The sequence below is a fragment of the Carassius auratus genome, unplaced genomic scaffold (genome assembly GCF_003368295.1).
Source record: "Carassius auratus strain Wakin unplaced genomic scaffold, ASM336829v1 scaf_tig00044667, whole genome shotgun sequence".
In the NCBI taxonomy this organism is placed as follows: Eukaryota; Metazoa; Chordata; class Actinopteri; order Cypriniformes; family Cyprinidae; genus Carassius; species Carassius auratus.
In genome coordinates, this window is record NW_020526843.1 from 30,001 (window position 1) to 42,500 (window position 12,500).

A 12,500-nucleotide genomic window follows, 5' to 3' on the forward strand; every position below is an offset into this window, starting at 1 on the left:
TGCCTGGGAATACCTGGTGCTTTAATCTTTTTGGAAAATTTCACGAATTATATAATAATCTTTCATTAAAAAAAAAAAAGAGTCAATGCCCGATCTCTGAATCTTAGCAGGTTTAGGTCTGGTTAGTACTTTGATGAGAGACTGCCTAGGAATACCAGGTGCTGTAAGCTTTTTGGACATTTTTCACTTAGTATATAATAATTTTGCCAAAAAATAGAGTCAATGCCCGATCTCTGAATATTTGCAGGTTTGGGCCTGGTTAGTACATGGATGGGAGACTGCCTGGGAATACCAGGTGCTTTAATCTTTTTGGAAAATTTCACGAATTATATAATAATCTTTCATTAAAAAAAAAAAAAAAAAAAAAAGAGTCAATGCCCGATCTCTGAATATTTGCAGGTTTGGGCCTGGTTAGTACTTTGATGAGAGACTGCCTAGGAATACCAGGTGCTGTAAGCTTTTTGGACATTTTTCACTTAGTATATAATAATTTTGCCAAAAAATAGAGTCAATGCCCGATCTCTGAATATTTGCAGGTTTGGGCCTGGTTAGTACATGGATGGGAGACTGCCTGGGAATACCAGGTGCTTTAATCTTTTTGGAAAATTTCACGAATTATATAATAATCTTTCATTAAAAAAAAAAAAAAAAAAAAAAAGAGTCAATGCCCGATCTCTGAATCTTAGCAGGTTTAGGTCTGGTTAGTACTTTGATGAGAGACTGCCTAGGAATACCAGGTGCTGTAAGCTTTTTGGACATTTTTCACTTAGTATATAATAATTTTGCCAAAAAATAGAGTCAATGCCCGATCTCTGAATATTTGCAGGTTTGGGCCTGGTTAGTACTTTGATGAGAGACTGCCTAGGAATACCAGGTGCTTTAAGCTTTTGGGCTTTCTTTCCTACTTATATAATGTACTGGCGATAAGATTGGCTGCTCTTTAAATAGCCCTCTCTTTGCAGCAGACTTCGCTTACGGCCATACCAACCTGGCTATGCCCGATCTCGTCTGATCTCGGAAGCTAAGCAGGTTTGGGCCTGGTTAGTACTTGGATGGGAGACCGCCTGGGAATACCAGGTGCTGTAAGCTTTTTGGAAATTTTTCACTTAGTATATAATAATTTTGCCAAAAAATAGAGTCAATGCCCGATCTCTGAATTTTAGCAGGTTTGGGCCTGGTTAGTACATGGATGGGAGACTGCCTGGGAATACCAGGTGCTTTAATCTTTTTGAAAAATTTCACAAATTATATAATAATCTTTCATTAAAAAAAAAAAAAAAAAAAAAAAAAAAGAGTCAATGCCCGATCTCTGAATCTTAGCAGGTTTAGGTCTGGTTAGTACTTTGATGAGAGACTGCCTAGGAATACCAGGTGCTGTAAGCTTTTGGGCTTTCTTTCCTACTTATATAATGTACTGGCGATAAGATTGGCTGATCTTTAAATAGCCCTCTCTTTGCAGCAGACTTCGCTTACGGCCATACCAACCTGGCTATGCCCGATCTCGTCTGATCTCGGAAGCTAAGCAGGTTTGGGCCTGGTTAGTACTTGGATGGGAGACCGCCTGGGAATACCAGGTGCTGTAAGCTTTTTGGACATTTTTCACTTAGTATATAATAATTTTGCCAAAAAATAGAGTCAATGCCCAATCTCTGAATATTTGCAGGTTTGGGCCTGGTTAGTACATGGATGGGAGACTGCCTGGGGATACCAGGTGCTTTAATCTTTTTGGAAAATTTCACGAATTATATAATAATCTTTCATTAAAAAAAAAAAAAAAAAAAAAAAAGAGTCAATGCCCGATCTCTGAATATTTGCAGGTTTGGGCCTGGTTAGTACTTTGATGAGAGACTGCCTAGGAATACCAGGTGCTTTAATCTTTTTGGAAAATTTCACGAATTATATAATAATCTTTCATTAAAAAAAAAAAAAAAAAAAAAAAAGAGTCGATGCCCGATCTCTGAATCTTAGCAGGTTTAGGTCTGGTTAGTACTTTGATGAGAGACTGCCTAGGAATACCAGGTGCTTTAAGCTTTTGGGCTTTCTTTCCTACTTATATAATGTACTGGCGATAAGATTGGCTGATCTTTAAATAGCCCTCTCTTTGCAGCAGACTTCGCTTACGGCCATACCAACCTGAGGGCGCTAGAGTGCAACTAAGGAAGTAGTGTGGCAGCAATTCAGAGAGATAGGCTCTCTGCATTTTTGTTTTGTTTTTTGTTTTATTTATGTTTGGAGTGAACAAAATAACAGTTGGAAAGTTTGGTTTTTTGTTTCAATGCTAACCAGCAGCTTTTAAGCTGTCTGGGAGGTATTTATTTTTAGTTTGTTTGACTTTTTTGTTTGTTTTTCTCGTGTGGGGAAAGAGCAATCAAAGAAAATGGAGGAACACAAAAGGAACTGCAAGGATAAAGGCACAGAAATTTGCAGACAACAGGATAAAGGACTGAGAAAAGGTTTGCGAGATGAAAGTGGAAAAAATATAATTGAAAATCAAAGAGTATATTTAAAGGAGGCAACCATAACCATTGATGTAGCAGAGGTACAAAATGGAGGAGTAGAAGACATCATTAAATCCATAGCAGAGAAGGTGGGAGAAGGAAAAATCCTTGCTGTAAGACCAAAACAACATGGATTATATGAGGTAACTTTGGAAAAAGAAGAGCTTTGTGATGAACTTCTAAATGGACTGGAAATTAAAGGAATAAAGTGTGAAACTAAAAAGCTACAAGACAGGGAGTATGTGGTCTCCTTTATGCACTTACCAGTCTACCTAGAAGATACGGCCATTCTGGACAAGTTGGAAGGGTGGAGAGTAATCCCCACATCACAAATAAGGAGAAGATATTATCCGAGAACGGACATCGAGGATGGAACCAGATTTGTAAAGGTAAAATTCCCGAGAGAAGTGGCTTCATTAACTTACAGTACACGCTTCGAGACCGCAGAAGGAACACAACATTTTAGGATTATACACAGTCAACAGGTAAAAACATGTCGATTGTGCATGAGTCCACAGCACATCCTCAAGGACTGTCCAGAGTTTACATGTCACAAGTGCGAGGAACAAGGTCACTATGCAAGGGATTGTACAGCAGTCAAGTGCCCAGATTGTTTTAAAACTATGAACAAATGTGAATGCTGGATGAATACCGGAGAAGAGGAAGAGGAAGAGGAAAAGGAAGAGGAAGAGGAAGATGAAGAGGAAGAGGAAGAAGAGGAGCAAGAGGAAAATGGGCGGATACTAAAGGAGGCTATAGAAACAAAAGAAAGAAGTGAAAGAGAGGAGCAACAGGAGGCAGCAATGGAGGAAGAGAGGGAGAATGATAAGGAACTGGCAAGTGAAAATGAAGGACAAAAATCTGAAGAAAATGAAAGCATTGACAAAGTAGTATGGACACCAGCGGACAGAGTTACAAATACAAAAGACAAGTTTACTGCATCAGAAAGCAGCCAAAATATGGAAATGACATATGGTATTGGAGTGGGAAGTGATTTGGAGGATCAAAAGAGTGGCAAGGACTTGGGAAGACTCGTAAGAAGAAGGACTTTAAAGGTAAAACCAAATTTAGAATCATCTAAGAAAAGAATTGTTAAAAGGGAAATAAAGAAAAATGTTAATAGATTTGAAGTGTTGAGGATCCTAGAAGAAGAAAAAGAGGAAGAAGAAGAAAGTTAACAATGGTGATTCCTAAATACTTATTTTCTTATTTTATGGTATTAAGTATTGTTGTTTTTAATGCAAGAGGTTTACTTAACAGGGAAAAATTTGAAATGGTTAAAGAATTGTGTAAAGATGAAGATTTAATAATACTTCAAGAAACAAACTGGAGAGGTGATGTAATGGATGATTTTAAAAAGAGGTGGGCTGGGGAAATATTTTTTAATAATGATGATGGAAGAATGGGAAGAGGGGTTGCTATTTTAATAAGAAAAGGTATAGATGTGAAAGTAAAAGTAATATATGATGATGGGAAAGGAAAATCTATTGCAGTTGAAATAAGACATGAAGATGAATGCTTTGTGATATTTAATTTGCATGCACCAAATGAAGTGAAAGAAAAAAAGGATTTTTTTAATGAATTAAGAGGTTTGGTAGAAAAGTGGAAGAAAGTAATGATGGTAGGAGATTTCAATACAGTTTTTTGTAAAAGAGATTTGGCAGACGGGATGGTTTTTAGAGCAGATGAGGGGAGAAAAGAACTTAGAACTCTAATGGAAGAAAATAACTTAATGGATGTGTGGAGAGAGAGGAATGAAAAGAAAAGAGAGTTTACCAGAAAACAAATTGTAGGGAATTTTTTATGTCAGTCACGGATTGATCACATTTTAAGTACAAGAAATTTAGATTATTTTATTGAGGATATATTTTATAAAGATACAGTTTTGAGTGATCATAAAATGGTTTCTTTGAAGATAGACTTTAACAAAAAGGAGAGAGGACCTGGAGTATGGGTTTTAAACACAGAGCTTTTAAAGAGTGAAAGTTATAAATTGGAAATAGAAAAATTATTAGAAACAGAGAAAGAGGATGGGATGTATGTAGAGGATAAAAGAATATGGTGGGAGAATGTAAAATATGAAATAAAGAAATTTTCAATAAAATATAGTAAAACTGTTCAGAGGGTAAAACGGAAAAAGGAAAAAGAGATAAGGATGGAATTAAGAGAAGAGCAACAAAAGAGAAGTGGAGATATACAAAAAATAATAGTCTTGGAAGAGAAACTAAAGAAAATAGAGGAGGGAAAATGTAAAGGAGCTATGATGAGAAGCAAAGCAAAATACATTGTTGAGGGAGAGAGGTGTACAAAATTTTTCTTTAATTTGGAGAAAAGTAAAGGAAAAGCAGAACTAATGAAGGAAATAAAGAGGAAGGATGGTAAAACAGTGAAGGGAACAGAAGAAATCCTTAAAGAAATAAAATGTTACTATGAAGACCTTTTTAGAACAAATAAAATAAATGATGAGGAAAAAAAGTTTTTATTACAGCAAATTACTGCCAAGGTAGAAAAAGAAGATAAAAAACTTTGTGAAAAAGAAATAGAAAAAGAAGAGATAATGAGGGCTATAGAACTTTTAAATGGAGGAAAAAGTCCAGGAATAGATGGACTGGTAGGTGAGTTTTATAAGGCTTTTAAAGATAAAATAAGCACAATTTTAAAAGAAGTATATGATCAGGTTTTTGAGAAAGGTGAATTATATCAGATGATGGGAATGGGGCTAATGAAGATAATATATAAAGGAAAAGGGGATAAAACAGTTTTAAATAATTTTAGACCAATTACTATGCTAAATACAGATTTAAAGATTTTAGCAAAAGTCTTAGCTGATAGGATGAGGAAGGTATTACCTACAATAATAAAGACTAATCAGTCATATGGGGTAAATGGAAGAGACATTGCAGACACAATAAGGAGTATAAGAGACTTAATAGGTTATATGAGAGAAGAAAATAAGTGTGGATATGTAATCAGCCTTGATTTCGAAAAAGCTTTTGACAGAGTGGAACATAGTTTTTTATTTTCAATTTTAGAACGTTTTGGTTTTGGAATTAATTTTATTAAATGGATAACAATTTTATACAGAGGAGCAATGACAAAAGTGAAATGCAATGGCTTTTTAACAGAACCTTTTAAAATTACACGTTCAATAAGACAAGGGTGTCCACTATCGGCACAGTTATACTCCTTGGTAGCAGAACCTTTGGGGATGGTAATAAATAAAGAAGAAAGAATACAGGGAATAGAACTGGAGAGGGGAATAGAAGGACAAAAAATATTTCAATACGCTGATGACACGACAGTAATAGTTAGAGATATTGGAAGTGTGGGAATAGTTATGGAAGAAGTGAGAAGATTTTGTCAAGGCACTGGAGCAAAAATAAATGAAGATAAAACTGTTTGTATGAGATTCGGAAAATCACCAGTTTTAATAGAAAATTTTGCTTTCAAAGAAGTACAAGAAATGAAGATTTTAGGTGTAATTTTAGGAAAAGAGGAAAAAAATACAAGAGATAAGATGTGGGAAGAGATTATAGGAGCAATGGAAAGAAGATTAGTATTTTGGAGATACAGGAATTTAAATCTAAAAGGAAAGATTTTAATTGTAAATGTTTTATTGTTGTCCAAAATATGGTATATTATGTCTGTTTCATCTATGCCTTTTTGGACGGCACAAAGGATAAAAAGATGTATTTTGGATTTTTTATGGGAGAAAAAGCCTGCGAGAATTGCATACAACACGCTAATTGGTCCAGTAGAAGAAGGAGGTTTAGGTCTAGTAGATATTGAGCAAAAGAAAAAAAGTATGAGAGTCAAAACAGTCAAAAAGTATTTGGATGAGGAAAACAAAAGTGAATGGAAAATAACAATGGAACTTTATTTAAACATATGTGGGAATTTGAAGATAGGAAACAATATTTTATGGATGAAATTAAAGAATGGGATGATGCAGAGAATACCAGACTTCTATAAGGAAGTTTTAAGTGCTTGGAGTTCTTTACTCTCAGAAATTGAATTTAAACCACATGGAAGGGAAATGATTTTAAACCAACCTTTGTTCTTAAATAAGAATATTGTTTCACAAGGAAAAGAGATTTATTTTAAGAAGTGGATTGAAGTAGGGTTTTTAAAAGTAAGGGATGTGTTATATGAGTATAAAGAAGGGTTTCTACCCATACAAGTGTTGATTGATGCTATGGAGGAAGCAAAAGAAGAATATAATGAAAACACTCTTAAAAAACAATATGAAGAAGTAAAGAAGGCAATACCTAAAGAATGGGTTGAGGAGATTCAGAATGAGGAAAAATCTGAAAACAGAGTGGATGTGTTTTTGAAAAGAGGGGACAAATTGATGGTTTTTAATTTATGTACTGTGAAAATGTTTTATCATTTTTTTGTAAATTCTGTTTTTAAAAAACCTATTGCCAACCAATTCTGGTTAAGGCACTTCAATGGAGTTGACGAAGGACTCATTTGGAAGAATATGAGATGGAAGTTTTTAGATACAGATCTTGAATGTTTGGATTATTTCATAAGACAAAATGTGATGTTCACTGAAATGAGGCTGTGTAAGATTGGAATGGAACAAGATGCAATATGTAAAGTATGTAAAACAGAAGATGAAGGAATTTTACACCTGTTTTTACTTTGTGAAGGATTGGGTCAATTTTTTGGAGTTTTAAAAAAAGTTAGTTTGGGATTTAAGAAAAACGACTAAAGAAATTAGCTGGAATATAACTCTTATGTTGGGGTTAAACGATAAATGTCAAAATAAACAAGTTATTAATTTACTCTTAATTCTAGCAAAAAAGGTCATATGGAAGAGGAGAAATATTGCAAAAAACAAAAATTATGTCTTGGATTTGTGGTTGTATTTTAAATCAGAAATTGAGAATTACATACAAACCCTGTATGATTTTTTTAAGTGGAAGAATGACATGGAAATGTTTAATACTATTTTTACTAAAGATGTAAGACACATTTTAGAAAAGTATAATGTTGTTTCTCCAGGAAGTGATGTTTCTGTATGTTGATTCAAAATTGTTGTATGGAAGATATATGTATTGTTGATCCCATAAGTTAAATAAAAAAAAAAAAAAAAAAAAAAAAAAAAAGCTATGCCCGATCTTGTCTGATCTCGGAAGCTAAGCAGGTTTGGGCCTGGTTAGCAGAGATGGGACCAAGTCACACATGTGCAAGTCTCAAGTAAGTCTCAAGTCTTAACCTTCAAGTCTCAAGTAAGTCCCAAGTATTTTTTTCTTGAGCAAGTCAAGTCAAGTCAAGTCAAGTCACAAGCTATGTCAAGTCAAGTCCAAGTCAAGGCACCTTAATATTGTTATTTTACCTGCAGAATCTGATCTTAATAAAATTAAAAGACAAGATATAAGTAACTGTCAGTAAAGTAAAATAATTTGGATTTGCATTGTAAATACTCATGTTCAGTAAAATACATCATGGAATCAAACAAAATTGTAACTTCCTAAAATTATTTATTTTTCACTTCTGCCAACAGTGTTTGAAATGTTTTACATTTTCAACATTGAGTCCATAAAACAAATAATAGCTAAACATCCAACAGACTCCTCTCTGAACACCTCTCTCTCTCTCGCTCTCTCTCTCTCCCTCTATCTCTCTCTCTCTCAAACACAGTTTACATACAACATTAAACTGTTACATTTCTCCTCTCTCTCTCTCTCTCTCTCTCTCTCTCTCTCTCTCTCTCTCTCTCTCTCTCTCAGAGTATAGAATATAAATATGACGTATTTTCAGTTGTTTCATACTTTTTTGTTATGTACAATACAGACCAAAAGTTTGGACACACCTTCTCATTCAAAGAGTTTTCTTTATTTTCATGACTATGAAAATTGTAGATTCACACTGAAGGCATCAAAACTATGAATTAACACATGTGGAATTATATATGGAATTATATACATAACAAAAAAGTGTGAAACAACCAAAAATATGTAATATTCTTGGTTCTTCAAAGTAGCCACTTTTTGTTTTGATTACTGCTTTGCACACTCTTGGCATTCTCTTGATGAGCTTCAAGAGGTAGTCACCTGAAATGGTCTTCCAACAGTCTTGAAGGAGTTCCCCAAGAGATGCTTAGCACTTGTTGGCCCTTTTGCCTTTTGTCTGTGGTCCAGCTCACCCTTAAACCATCTCGATTGGGTTCAGGTCCGGTGACTGTGGAGGCCAGGTCATCTCATCACTCTCCTTCTTGGTCAAATAGCCCTTGATGCCTTCAGTGTGACTACAATTTTCATATTCATGAAAATAAAGAAAACTCTTTGAATGAGAAGGTGTGTCCAAACTTTTGGTCTGTACTGTACATAACAAAAAAGTATGAAACAACTTAAAATACGTCATATTTATATTCTGTACTGTATATATATATATATATATATATATATATATATATATATATATATATATGCACTTCTCATGATTGGGTAATCGCGGCAGCTACATTAGTTTTTCTGATTAATTGTTTTGCTCTATGAGAAAGACAAGGTAACAAAATATTCGGGGCTTATGCCCCCTTAGCCCAGCCCTAGCGCCGCCCCTGGAATGCGTTTTTTGAAGGCCTGCTAGCGGATCATTAGGGGCCGTTCACATCACGTCTTTTGCGCGCGCAAGTTCGTTATTTCCAATGTAGGCGCGCGTTATGTAGTGATGTGTCGTTCTTGAACGATTCGTTCATTTTGAACGAATCTTTAATGTGACTCGGGAAGAACGAGTCGTCTCGGGGAGTGATTCGTTCAGTCGCGCATGCGCATTATTCTATGGGTTCTGTTCTAGTAGTAGTAATTCACCTGTCATTCAATGCAGTCTTGAGCCGGAAAGAGAATTGATTAGTTCATAGTTCGAGTCTATCGGGTTTTTGACTCGTTCCTCAATCACGTGACAGCCCAATACGTTAAACCCAATGCAGCATGAGCCGGAAAGAGAATTGATTAGTTCATAGTTCGAGTCTATCGGGTTTTTGACTCGTTCCTCAATCACGTGACAGCCCAATACATTAAACCCAATGCAGCATGAGCCGGAAAGAGAATTGATTAGTTCATAGTTCGAGTCTATCGGGTTTTTGACTCGTTCCTCAATCACGTGACAGCCCAATACGTTAAACCCAATGCAATTTGAGCCGGAAAGAGAATTGATTAGTTCATCTCATGAGTCTTCGGGTCGAGTCGTTCCTTAATCACGTGACAGCCCCATACGCTAAAACCATAGACACTGACAGTAAAAGAATGCAGATAATTGAATAGTTCATCTTTCGGTTCTTCGGGTTTTTCGTTCTTTTGTACTGTGTGACAACATTGGCTAGAGTAATTAGTTCATTTACAACTTTCCTTACAAAATGGGTGCGTAGTACTTATTTATTATTAGTATTATTTACTCTTACAGTAACGTGATGCATTTCTGGTTTCAAATTGTTGTTTTTAATTTCTGTCATGGTGGTACTTTTCCATAACACTGAATGTGGAAATAAAGAGTTGGTTATGCTTAAAATGTTGATCTTTTTTTCTGTCTGTTTGTTTTTGTTTAGTTGTGCAGTTATTAAATCAGATTGTCTGTGTAAACCATACTTTTGTAACATATGACACTTTATAAACATTAAAAACACTGTACATACTTTTGAATAGTTGTTTATTGTTTATTACAGAAAAGCTTTTTAACAAAGAGGACAACTATTCCAAAATAAATTAAAATAATAAAAATGTAAATAATTAAAAATGAAATTAAAATGAAAAGATAATAAAGCCACAGGGTCTAATAACCTTAACAAATGAACTTTAAAAGTACAATATATAAAAAAAAGAAAAACTAAATATTGCACAACAAGCTATTCCCAAAATAATTTTAAACCATTTGAATAAAAAATAAATGAAAATTAAGAGATACTAAAGCAATGGAGCCTTATAACAATAACAAATTACCTTTTAAAATCACAACAACAAAAATATTGCACAACAAGCTAGTCTTTTTCTAAATAAATAAAAATAAATAAGCTTTAAAATAAATAACACACTGTGGCTATATTTTTAGGACTTGCTTTAAGGCATGTTTACATTATTAAAAAAACAACAAGCTCCCTGACCTTGGATGGGCTGAGTCTGTGAGTTCTTCTATCTGAGATAATCTGCCCAGTTTTAGAAAAAAAAAATTCAGATGGCACGGATGTGGCCACAATGCAAAGTCTTGTCTTTGTGACTTCAGAAAGGCTTGTGTATACTGGTGAACATCTCCTCCACCAGGCCAGAGGGTCTGATGTGCGGGGTAAGAGTGGCTCTGCAAGGTTGGCCATCATAGCATCTGAGGTCTCAGAAGAGGTAGCAGAAGGCCTCAAGCTTGCTACCCTCTCGTCAAAGTCTTCCCAAAACATGGCCCCTGCACTGGCAGTGAACCAGGATCTGAAACTCCTCACTCTGAGCTGGGTTAAAACTGTTAAAGCTGAAGTTATCATAACCTTAATGTCTTTAACATTTGTCTTTAACATTAATAATTCAAATTCAAAATGTTATTTGCTTTTAATGTATGTCATTATGTCCTTTTTTGAGCAATCTTCTTATACATATATTACACCAATATGTCAAGTCTGCCTAGGAAAAGCAATTATTATACCAGCAAACTCAAAATTGGAGTAAAAATGAACAAACTAGTCTATAAATACTTTTTATTGTAAGCTTGGATTATTATATTATTATATAGCCTAGTGTTTATTTACCGATAGACAGTCAAGAAGACAAATTAATCAAAATTTTATTTATAACAGGGTTTTATTTATTTATAAAATAATAACAAACCACAGATCCTCAACAAACAGTAACAAAAACACAGTGACAAATGTCAGAAATAGCGCATGGGGCTGTCACGTGATTAAGGAACGAGTCAAACTCGACCCGAAAGACTCATGAGATGAACTAATCAATTCTCTTTCCGGCTCACCGCATTGGTTTCGCGTATGGGGCTGTCACGTGATTAAGGAACGAGTCAAACTCGACCCGAAAGACTCATGAGATGAACTAATCAATTCTCTTTCCGGCTCAAGACCGCGTTAGTTTTGCGTATGGGGCTGTCACGTGATTAAGGAACGAGTCAAACTCGACCCGATAGACTCATGAGATGAACTAATCAATTCTCTTTCCGGCTCAAGACCGCGTTAGTTTCGCGTATGGGTCTGTCACGTGATTAAGGAACGAGTCAAACTCGACCCGAAAGACTCATGAGATGAACTAATCAATTCTCTTTCCGGCTCAAGACCGCGTTAGTTTTGCGTATGGGGCTGTCACGTGATTAAGGAATGACTTAAACCTGAAGACTTCTTGTCAGATAAGAGGTGAGATGAGCTAATCACAGACTGAAGACCCAGGTAAAGAATGAGTATTTTTTTCTTTATCTCATAGCATTTTATTTTTGTATTGTTTGTCGTGTGATCATCTTTGCGTAAGTACTAGATGTGTTGGGGAGGTAGCACTTAATATTTTAATAACATTTTGCTAAAATGAACGAAATGAACGAAATGACTCGAAAAAAGATTCGTTCATTTTGCTGAACGAGACTCAAAAGTCCGAGTCGGTAAAATGATCCGAACTTCCCTTCACTAGCGTTATGCGCGCTCATAATGATAGCCGCATCGAGTTAAAAACATCTAAACTTTTCAGAATGCCGCAAGCGCCCCCAGGTCATGTGACAATAACTAACCAATCAGCTTCATCCTTTCCCGTATCAACGTTGACAGCTCAGCTAAGATGAAGGAACAGCTGTTCATAGCTGTATATGGATTGCCATTTTGAAATGAATTTAGTAGCAGAGCTACTGCGAGCGATTTTTAGTGCTGCAAATCCATTTATACTTTGCTGAAATTTCAGCGTCTTCATTGAGAGAGAGCGTGTCATGGATGCTTAGCAACGACAGACGCCCCAGGAGCACTTCTGTCCGAGCGCTTTGGAAAGAAGGAGAAAGCGGCGCGACTAGCGTTTTCCACGCGTTTTTAGG

At 35.4% G+C, this 12,500-nt stretch overlaps 2 non-coding genes across 2 annotated transcripts; both read left to right on the plus strand.

Moving 5' to 3' along the window:
- Positions 1-970: 970 nt before the first annotated feature.
- On the plus strand, positions 971-1,089 carry LOC113087359 (5S ribosomal RNA). The gene has a single exon (XR_003285391.1). It is a non-coding gene; the product is annotated as a 5S ribosomal RNA (ribosomal RNA).
- Positions 1,090-1,467: 378 nt separating this feature from the next.
- Positions 1,468-1,586, plus strand: LOC113087360 (5S ribosomal RNA). The gene has a single exon (XR_003285392.1). It is a non-coding gene; the product is annotated as a 5S ribosomal RNA (ribosomal RNA).
- Positions 1,587-12,500: the final 10,914 nt, after the last annotated feature.